At 63.3% G+C, this 10,028-nt stretch overlaps 1 long non-coding RNA gene across 1 annotated transcript in view; it reads left to right on the plus strand.

Annotated features, from left to right (window-relative positions):
- LOC144225576 (uncharacterized) overlaps positions 1-6,297 on the plus strand; it is a 7,833-nt gene extending 1,536 nt beyond the window's left edge. The window contains exons 3-4 of the long non-coding RNA XR_013333346.1: positions 5,710-5,851; positions 6,117-6,297. This is a non-coding gene — a long non-coding RNA (uncharacterized LOC144225576). The remainder of the gene's footprint in view (positions 1-5,709; positions 5,852-6,116) is intronic.
- Positions 6,298-10,028: the final 3,731 nt, after the last annotated feature.

Below are 10,028 nucleotides of genomic sequence, written 5' to 3' on the forward strand. Positions count from 1 at the left end.
ACTCAGAATGCACACAGGCTTCAGGGACTGGAAACCAGAGCCGGCCTGGGCCCTTCCAGGAAGCCAAGGGTGGAGAGTGGGCATCTGCCCCTGCACCCTGACTGGACCCAGGCCCTTCGTGGGAGAGGACGGGGTGACAAGTCCAGGGGCAAGGCGGGGGAGCAGAATGGGGTTCAGGGTACGATTTCAACACCATGGACAGCGGACCCCCTGGGGCTGGAAGCCGCGGCCCCGTAAGTTGAGGACCGGCAACCTCCACCAGGCTGACAGAGGCCGAGAGCAACACAGAATCTGACGGAGTTTAAAGTGCCAGCTGCCCACTGTCCCCTGCCCTCCACCCCACCAGCTTGGGTCGGCTCTGGCTGCGAGCCCCACAGGCTTCCGGGGCCTTCCTGAACATTGGGTGGGGGTAGGTGAGTATGTTGGGCCGGGGGGATGTTGCATGTCTCAGGCTAGAGAGAAGGGCCATCTTGACCCCACAGAGGACAAGGAACTGCGGCTCCAAGGGTCAGGCTGAAGCGGCTCCAAAGGCCGAAGGGAGCCCCGGGGGGCTGAGGAAGGGATGGGGGCTGGGGGTCCCGACCCCCTTCCCCGTGGGCTCTCCGTAGCTCCCTCAGAGCCAGAGAGGGCCTGAAAGGAAGGAAGCAGGACAGTGAACCCAAGGTGGGAGGGTCAGCGGGCTCTGCTCTGAGGGCAGAGGGCACAGGCCCGGTGGCCTGGGGGAAGAAGGGGGCAGAGGCCTGCTGGCCAGGCCTGGGCCTGCCGCTCCCTCGCCGTCTGCTCAGGAACAAAGGCCCGCAGGGGACGCCTGAGGTGGTGTCGCTTAGGGAAGCCTGGATCCTTGGCCCTAGAGCAGCAGATCGGGGACAGTCCTCAGAAGGGCTCCAAGCCCAGGGCGCGGGCTCAGCGGTGAGGCCGCCCGGTGTTGCCTGGGGTCTAAATCTCCCCATCCCACTCAGGACACAGTGAGAAAGGGGAGCCGTCTTTGATGGGGGGAGGAGTCGCTGTCTCCCTCTACACAAACACCCTGCACCCTGGGCTCTCTCTGCAAACCCCTTCCCCTCCTGTGGAGGCTGGAGGGGCCGGTGGGGAATGAAGGTTTGTGAGCGGAGGAGGGGGGGGGGAGTGTGTCACGGGGACCCGGACAGGAGGCTCTAACCTGCAGCTAAAGCCTGAGGGNGGGAGGAGCGTCGAGCGCGGGCGGTGGGGGAGGCGTTTCCGTGGGCAGACGTGCGGCCGCAGGGTGCCGGGCACGGTCGAGGGCACTCGAGGGCGGCGTCCGTGTGAGCGGAGGAGCGCGCGGGGCGGGACGCGGTGAGTGTGCGCGGGAGGCACCGGGCGCGCAGTGCGTGTGTGCGCGTGTGCGCGGCGCGCGTGCCCCGCAGTTCTCAAGGACACCTCGCGGAGGCGGCGGCGGAGCCGGTGTCCGGGTGACGTCACCGCGCGCCCCAGTATAATCGCCCGGTGCCCGAGCCGAGCGCGGATACGCGCGGAGGAACTGCGGCGGCGGCGGGCGCAGGGGTAGCGGCGCCTGGGTGNCCGCAGCCTGAGGGCCCCTCTGCGTGTTCACAGCGGACCTTGATTTAATGTCTATACAATTAAGGCACGCGGTGAATGCCAAGAGAGGCGCCTCCGCCGCTCCTTTCTCATGGAAATGGCCCGCTGGCCCGGCCGGCGCGGCGCCCCTCCCGCGGGAGGAAGGCGAGCCCGGCCCCCGGCGGCCCCTCGCGCCGCGGACAAATCCGGCAAACAATGCGCCCGCCCAGAGGGCGGCCCAGCTGCCGGGCCGGGGACCAGGCCGCGGGACACAAAGGGGCCCGCTCGCCTCGGGCGGCGCAGGGCGGGTGGGGGTGACCGCAGGGAAGCCTGCGGTCGGGACGAAACTGCAGCCACCCGGCCTCGTCCCTCGGCCACGTGCGTCCTTAGCGGGCGGCAGGGCATGGCAGGGTGTCCGAGGAAGAGCCGAGGCCGGGAGACAAAGAGGGAGGGTCCGCAGGGAGCGGCGGAGCGGGGGTGGGGGCCGGCGCGCCGCGTGCCAGGAACCGACTGTCGGGGGTGAGGGCACTCGGTTTGGGGACCTCGGGCCGCCGCGCCGGAGGGCCGGGGCGCTGTCCGCGGTGCTGGCGGTGGGCCGGCCCCGCGGGACAGGGTCGCCACGGGCGCGGGGCCAACTGCGTCCCGAAGGCCACTCGCCCCAACCGCGGGCCCTCCGGGCAGTTGCCATGACAACGAGGGAGGGGGTGGGGTAGGGTCTGAGGTCACTGCAAAGTCTGTCCTTCCTCGGTCCGCTCAGCGATGAGGTGGGGGTGGCCCTCACCAAGCGGGGAGCTGCCTCCCAGCCTCCAGGAAGAGACTCAAAAAAGGGAAGGGGGAGGGAGAGGACAAGTCTTCACCCGCGTCCAGGGTCCAAAACAGGGCCCGTGTCTGTACCCGACCGCATCCTTCCCCAGACCTCGCTCTGGACTATGCGGGACTCAGGCACGTGAGGCTCCGCAGCCAAGGGGGAAGATGGCAAGTCCCTCCCCCACCATCTGCAGCCGCAGTGACACCCACTCAGGTTTGCTGCAGGCATTTTTTTTTCCTGTCCTCAGGAGCCAGCGCCACCTGCTGGTGCCCTGGCAAGGGCTCTGTGTGGGCTTCTGCTCCCTTCACCCGCCAGGCTCCCCATCCCCGCCAGCACCTTAGGTCACTCAGCTGCCTCTGCCCTGGGGCAGACAGACCCCAGCCCCGGTCCGTAGGGGGCGCAGGTCCTGCGCAAATCCACCTCCGCAAATCCCCAGCCCTGGCTTTGCAGCTGTGCCGGCTTCTGTCTTAAAGCCAGGGCAAGGGGCCTTGGTCTCCCCAAATTTTCCTTAGTCAGGGAGCCGAAAACCCGCACAAAAGGAACCCACTTAGGTTTCAGGGAATGGCTCTTCAGCCCCGCCACCCCCTCCTGCAACCGCAGGGCAGGAAGCCTGCCTCCCAGCTTTTCTCAGCGTGCACACCCAGCCCTGTCCCTGACCTGCACACTTTCAGGCACAAGAAGCAGCCAGGGGACCCCATCGACCCACCCCACCCAAATCAGGGTCACTGTGGAGGCCAAGGACAGAGTCTAGTCTCCTGTCCCCCTGAAGGACAGGGAAGTGCCAAGGTGGCCCCAGCAAGCCTCGGCCTGACCACGGCACCACAGAGCTGACCCCACGGCACTGATCTTGGGCTCGGTGGCCCCTTCTCCTTCCTCCCTGTGAAGGAGAGGTGCAGGTAGCACCCCCAAGGGCACTTCTGGTCTCAAGGGGGACCCAGGGTCACTCCAGGACAGCACTGAAGGGACAGCCCTGAAGGCCTGGGTGTCCCTGCTGGGCATGGAAGGAATGCGGCCCTTGTCCAGGCTGAACTTTCTCTTGCGGTTGCTCCTGCAGGCAAAGTGGACTCTCCTTCCCAGAGAAAGTGGCCTCTGCCTCCCTGGGTCTCTGGTCCAAAGATGAGGCTGGGCTCCATGCTCCCCCCTCTCTTCCTGGGGACTTGGCTCCCGACCAGAGTGGGCCTCTGAGCAGTTACAAGATGGGTAGGGGCGAAACCCTTTCCCCTGGGCTGGTCAGTCTCTGCTGGGGGTCAATCTCTGTTGGGAGCCTGTCCTTCTAGAACCTTCCTGCACAGGAGGCATGAAAGTCACAGAGCACCTGCACCCCAATCCCTGGGTGGGTCCAAGCTCTGCGGGGGTCTCAGGGTCCCCAATGAGCAGGCTCTGCCAGGGCTGGCCAGCTGCTGCACTGCAGCCAGAGCCCCACACTCTGCATCCAGCTTGACACTGCACACCCGTGCTCAGCCTCCCTCCTCCTCCCACAGGGGCTCGCACACTGGCGCATGTGCACGCTCACATATACCTGCACACAGATCACTGGTCCCACTCCCGGGGGGGAGCTGGCCTCCCTGACCAATGCTCAATGCCCCCAAGCTCCTGGTCAGGGCCCGGCCTGCAGTATACCCCCTGCAGAGGAGCCAGGGAGTCACCCTAGGGGACACCTAGGGCGCAGCAAGCTTGGAGGAGCACCTCAAGAGCAAGCTAGGCACCAAATTGGGGTCCAGCCCAGGGCTCTACAGCATGGGGCCACCTCAAGTGTGGGGCCATGAGAACATGGGCAGAAGGCAAGGGACCCCCATTTGGCCTGCCAAGAATCTAGCCCTGCAGAGAGGATTCTTCTCTGCTCTGAATAAAACCTAATAAACTGCCAAGACTGGCCGTGCCCACCCAGAGCCTCCTCCCAAAGCCACCCACGCGTCCCCTCTGGACTTCACAGCACCCGGCCTCGCCTCTGAGGGAGGCCCCCCAAGGCCAGGCCCCTGGCTGGTGTGGAGATTGGGAGCTGGGCTCTCGGGGCCACCTCTTGGTCCAGCCTGTAAGCCTGGACACGGTGGCGGATGCGCCCACAGAACGGCAGACCTCGGCAGCCCCGCCTCCCCTGTGGGGGGGGCTCCCAGCAGCCAGGTGGGGTAGGGTGCAGGGTGGCGCTGTCTGGGGAGAACGCAGAGTCTGGAAATAGGATGGTGAGGCTGCTTCACCGCACAGGGCGCTTGCACACACCTCCCTGGCTCCCTCTGGCAGCGGCCAAGACAGGCACCTGCCCCTCCCGGGCCTACACCCTACCTCTGCCTGCTGGGCTCCCGCCCCAGGCGCTCAGCACCCAGGGGCCTGCAGCAGGAAGGCAGGAATGACTCAAGAAGAGGCTCCTCTCTGAGCCATTCCTACAGGCGCTCTGCGGGAGCGGGGCCTGCTGAAAGCAGGGGGCAGCCAGCTCCCTCCCCCAGGCCAGGGCTGCGGAACTAAACGAGATGGAAAAGGCCCCTTCAGATAACAAGGCTCTGTCTGCACGGGGGGTGGGGGTGCTGAACCCACGGCAGATGCTCGGCCGCGGTCCTTTCCGGTGGCCCTGAGGTACCTCTGGGACCCTGCAAGTCCTCTCCCTTCCCCACTCCCCACCCCAGGGTCCCTGGCGCCTCCAGGCTGGGCTTCACCTCAGAGTCGCCACCCAGTGGGGAGCTCCTCATTCAGGCCTGGCCTCCATGTGAGTGTAGGCACCGGAGCTGTCCTGGGGTGTGACCGCTCTGGCCGCTTGTACTGAGACCCCCCGCCCCCCAAGCTGGGGCCACACCTGTGAGTGGCTCCGGGGAAGTCCAGGCCTGTGGGCAAAACCTGCACCCCGCCGGGACAGATCACCAAGATGCCCCGTCACGTCTCAGAAAGCGCACGGCCGTCCCTCCACAGCACGCCTGGCAGGGCTGCTCCACACACCACGCTCAGGCAGACTCCGTGCAGCCAGACAGCACGGGACCCTCCGTGCGGCCACCCTGGAGGCCTGCACGTGCCGCTGCTCACGACATGAGGGCATCTTGCAGGATTCTGAACTTGGACGGGTCCCAGAGGGGCCCCGGGCACTGCATGGACCATGGAAGCCAGCCCCAAAGGCCACGTGCGTGCGTGTGGCAGCAGAGGCAGCCCCCTCCCTGCTGAGAGACTGCCCTCTGTCACGGCACCTCCAACTGGGGGAGGGACACGCAGGCTCACATGAGGTGAGGCCCCTGGACACCTGGATGCCCTTCATTCATTCAACACGTATTTCGAGCCCCTCACAGGGACCAGGCCACAGGTGCTTCCAAGGTCTGGGCAAGACTGCAGAACAGGGGACCCTTCTGGGCAGGGGGTAACATGGGTCCCTGCACCCCCCCCCCCAGGAACCCAGCTGGAACGGAGTCCAGGACACAGAGGAGGTTCTTGATGACAGGAGACAGGAAGGTAGGCCCCACGGCCATCACACACGAGTAGTCTTTCCTCCTCTGTGCTGGAGAGTGAGCCCAGGCACGGTCACTCGTAACTGTAAGCAGTTATCACCACCACCACCATCGCCACCATCACCATCACCACCACCATCATCATTGTCATCACTATCACCATATCACCACCACCACCATCACCATCATCATCATCATCGTCATCATCATCACCACCACCATCATCATCATCACCACCACCACCACCACCACCATCATCATCTCCACTGTCACCAACACCATCACCATGATCATCATCAACCTCACGGTGTGGGGCCACTAGACGCCCCTCTGGCTGGTCCTGGTTTTAGGTCCTTGAAGCAGTGGGGGAGGGTGAGCACAACGAAGACGATGCAGAACAACACGGCTGTGCTGCCGGGCAGTCCCTCAGAAAGCCCGAAAGCCAGGCTCTGTGCTGACAGCTCGGAGCCTGGCGCCTGCTTTGGATTCTGTGTCTCCCTCTCTCTCTGCCCCTCCCCCACTTGCACTCTCTCTCTCCTTCAAAAATGAATAAATATTTTTTAAAAATTAAAAAGAAAGAAAGAAAGCCCGAAAGCCCACGTGCTTCTGGAAGGGGGACCTCAAGCTGCGGACACAGGAAAGGCAGCGACAAGGTGGAGATGGGAGTTGAGTGGTGACGTGTGGGGCTCTTGCTGACAGCTGGGTGTGTGACGCCTGGGTCCTCGGGCCCACGGCACAGGTCTCCTCATGCCACAGACGCCCCCAGCCGTCAGTGCCCAGGCAGCCCCCCATTCAGCCAACCGTTGGGTAATCTCCAGTGTCCTTTCCTCACCGTCCTCCAAAATGACAGCAAAGCCCCTGTCTTGGCATCCAAACCGCACCTCCCCAACCACTCTGCACCCAGAGAGTGCAGGGCCCCTGGGCACGCAGGCTTTGCTTCCTGGCTTCTCAGAGCCCACCCGCCTGAGGCCTGGAGATGGTGGCCCACGGGCCCACAGAAAGGCCTGTTTCCAGCCCAGCCCCACTTTGCTCACGTGCAGAGAACCCGGCACCCAGACGGAGGGGAGGGCAGGGTTCCCTCAGGGACCCTTGTTGTGTCTTGGACCATTGTCATCTTTATAACAGGCCCTGTGTTACCAGGGCCTGTGTGCATGTGCGTGTGTGCTGGGTGTGCGGGCGTGGGCGTGTGGATGTGCATGTGTTTGTGTATGTTGGCATGTGTGTGGTTACATGTGTGGGCATATTAGGTATTTATACGTGCGTGTGTGCTCACATATGCCTGTGCGTATGTGCACACCATGTATGTTTGTGCGTTTATACACATGTGAGGGGGTGTGTGTGTGTGTGCACGCACACCCAGAACACGGGGCAGCTGGAGGCTAGGGAAGAACCACAACCCTCTGGGGCCCTGGACTCCCAGCGGCCCTGTGCCCTCCTGCCCGGGCTCTACCGGAAAGGCTCTTCTGCACACCTTCCTCCTCCCCAAATCGCCCTGCAGGCCTCAGCCTCATGTTTGTCTCCCAGAGGATTCCCCGGCCGCCCAAGGACAGGCATCAAAACCCCAGTGTCCCTAAGGCACGGGATCTCCTTTGGCCATTGCTTTATTCCTCCGCAACCCAGGGCCCTTCACCGGCCACCAGGGCTGGGGCCTGGCCAGGAGAGGCACACCAGGACCCATGCCATCATCCCAGGCTGATCAACGTCTGCCTTTCTCCCCAAGTAGGTTCTGTCCTCCAGACCAGTCAGGGCCTTCCCACTCCCCCCACACCAACCTGGCACCCACCAGGTGGCACCCCTCTGTGGCCTGTGGACACAGGCAAGAGCAGAGCCAGACCTGTGACATCCCCACCTGGGCCCCCAGACCCCCAGGTACCCCGACTAGAGCTGACCAGCCCCAAGCTTCACTGTCCCCATGGCCCCGAGTCCAGGCACCCACAGAGGACCACCCGTCTTCTGGGCAGCTCCCCCACTTACTCCCGCCCCACAGCACCTCGCCCCTATACAGCTGGGACTCCGAGCACCAGGAAGTCTCTCCAGAAGGCTGTGTGCCCACCCCTGGCTCTCAGAGGTGGGGACAGGCATGGGCCTGCTCAGGGCAGAGCCACAGCTCAGGGAAGGACTAGCACCCCACCAGCAGCGCGGGCACAGCCCCAGGCCTTGACCTCCTTGCCCACAGCCCTGACCACGTCCCTCTCAGGCCACAACCCCGTGCCCTTGCTGATGCCTGGCCACCTCTAGACGCAGATGCCTCGGTGCCTGCTGCTCCCCGCCCTGCACCCAAACATCCCCTTGCCACCGAACCCCAGATCCAGGCCCACCTTCCATGCCCGTTCTCTGGGTGCCCAGGTCCCCCTCCTGGCTGCCCCTGCCCCACAGGCTCCCCTACCTGTGCTTGCTGGGGAGACCACAGGCCACGCCCTCCCGCAGGGCCCTGGGCAGTTCACAACCCTGGCCCCTCCTGCATCTGGGCCTTCTCTGGGAAGACCTTCCGGCCAAGCACACATCCACACTGCCACTCCTTCCTCCTCAGAGTCCCTGCAGCAGCAGGCCACGGCCTGCTCTCCCTCTGAACATATCTCTGATCCCAGGGAGGGGGGGAATCCCCCAGCTGGCCCCGTGGCCCTCAGTGGCAAGGGATCGTATCACCAAGCTCTGTTCCCTTGAAGGCAGCCAGTGACCAGAACCCCAAGGGCTGAGTTCCAGTTTCCTGGGACTTTAGGGTGGGGGGCAGGCGTGGAAAGGAACAGATCTATTCCCCCTGGTGACGGGATTCAGGCGCCTGCGCCAGCAGTACACTGGGCAGGAAGGAAACTCAGACACCAACCCAGGGGACAGGGGAGAAGGACAGAGGGTGCCATTCAGCCAACAGAACGGGATGAGCCACGGGCACCCGTCACTCTGGCCTTGGGGGCATTGTCTCAGGGCCCAGGCATGAAGCCGGGACCTCATCCCACCTGGGACATCAGAACCTTCATGCGCAGCACACCCGGGCTCAGGGCAGGGAGCAGCCATCGCGGCCACACCGCATCACCAACACTGGTACGGATGACACCTGTCACTCAGGACATCACTCAGACGATCGCTCCCACCAGCTGGTGGTGGGAGTCACAGTGAGCTAGGGGCCCTGTGGTGCTGCTGGCTGCCCAGGGAAGCGGCAAACTTTTCAGTGCCTAGGACAGGAGCAAGGGGTCTGCTCTGGGCGTCGCCACCCACTGGCCCGGCCCTGGCACCCCTCCCTCTCGGTGCTGGCCCCCAGGCTAAACCCACTCGGGGACGTCTACCGTGCAGGGGTTCCCCGGCCACAGAGACACACTCAGTGCACTGGCCCCGGGACAGCAATCACCAGCTCTGCTCGACCTCCCGCGTGTGCAGAGGAGGCCACCGGGTTCCAGCCACCCAGGGACACTGCAGCGTGCGGAGTGGACCCCAATGGACCCGTTAGGCCCGCAGGAAGGAGTGTGGGGGGGGGTCATCTCCCAGACACACAGGGAGGTTGGCGGCCTGTGACACAGGGAAAGAGGCTGGACCAAAAAGCGTCCCCCCACCCCTCCCCGGAATGCTGCAAAGGACCCCGCTGTGTTAATAACCAAACTGGAGTCAGACGGTGCTGAGGTGAGAGGATCATTGCCCTCTGACACTCACGGAAGAGCCTGCGTGAGTGTCACCATGCTGAGTGTTACACCGCGGCCAACACCATGCTGGAGTATGTGGGTGAGAGACCCACTGCAGACCTCAGATGGTGTACAAAACACGCACACACCTATATACAGACACGCTTACACCTTCACACATGACCCCCGACCCACACACACGCACACCTGCATAGTCACACCACCCTGTGGACACACCTGCACACTCACGCTCACAACTACACACATGTGCACACACACATACATATTCACACCTGCACACACACACCTATATAGACATACTTACACTCTCACACACACGACCCCCTACCTGCACACACGCACACCTGCATCTGCATGCACGTCTGCACACACTCATATTCACTACACACGTGCACACACCCTTTCATGCACCTACAACACACATGCACACCTATACATGCACACACATATACAACACAAACTTACATATACATGCACACATGCACAAACACAGCAAGCACATAATCAAGAAAATGGGGCAAAATGTTAAGAATAAGGAAATCCAGGTAGAAGGTATTCTATATACTTGTTCTTGAATTCTTCTGCACATTTGACATTATTCCAAATAAAAATATGAAAATGAGATTCACC

Source organism: Crocuta crocuta, unplaced genomic scaffold, assembly GCF_008692635.1.
Source record: "Crocuta crocuta isolate KB4526 unplaced genomic scaffold, BGI_CrCroc_1.0 scaffold613, whole genome shotgun sequence".
Lineage (NCBI taxonomy): Eukaryota > Metazoa > Chordata > Mammalia > Carnivora > Hyaenidae > Crocuta > Crocuta crocuta.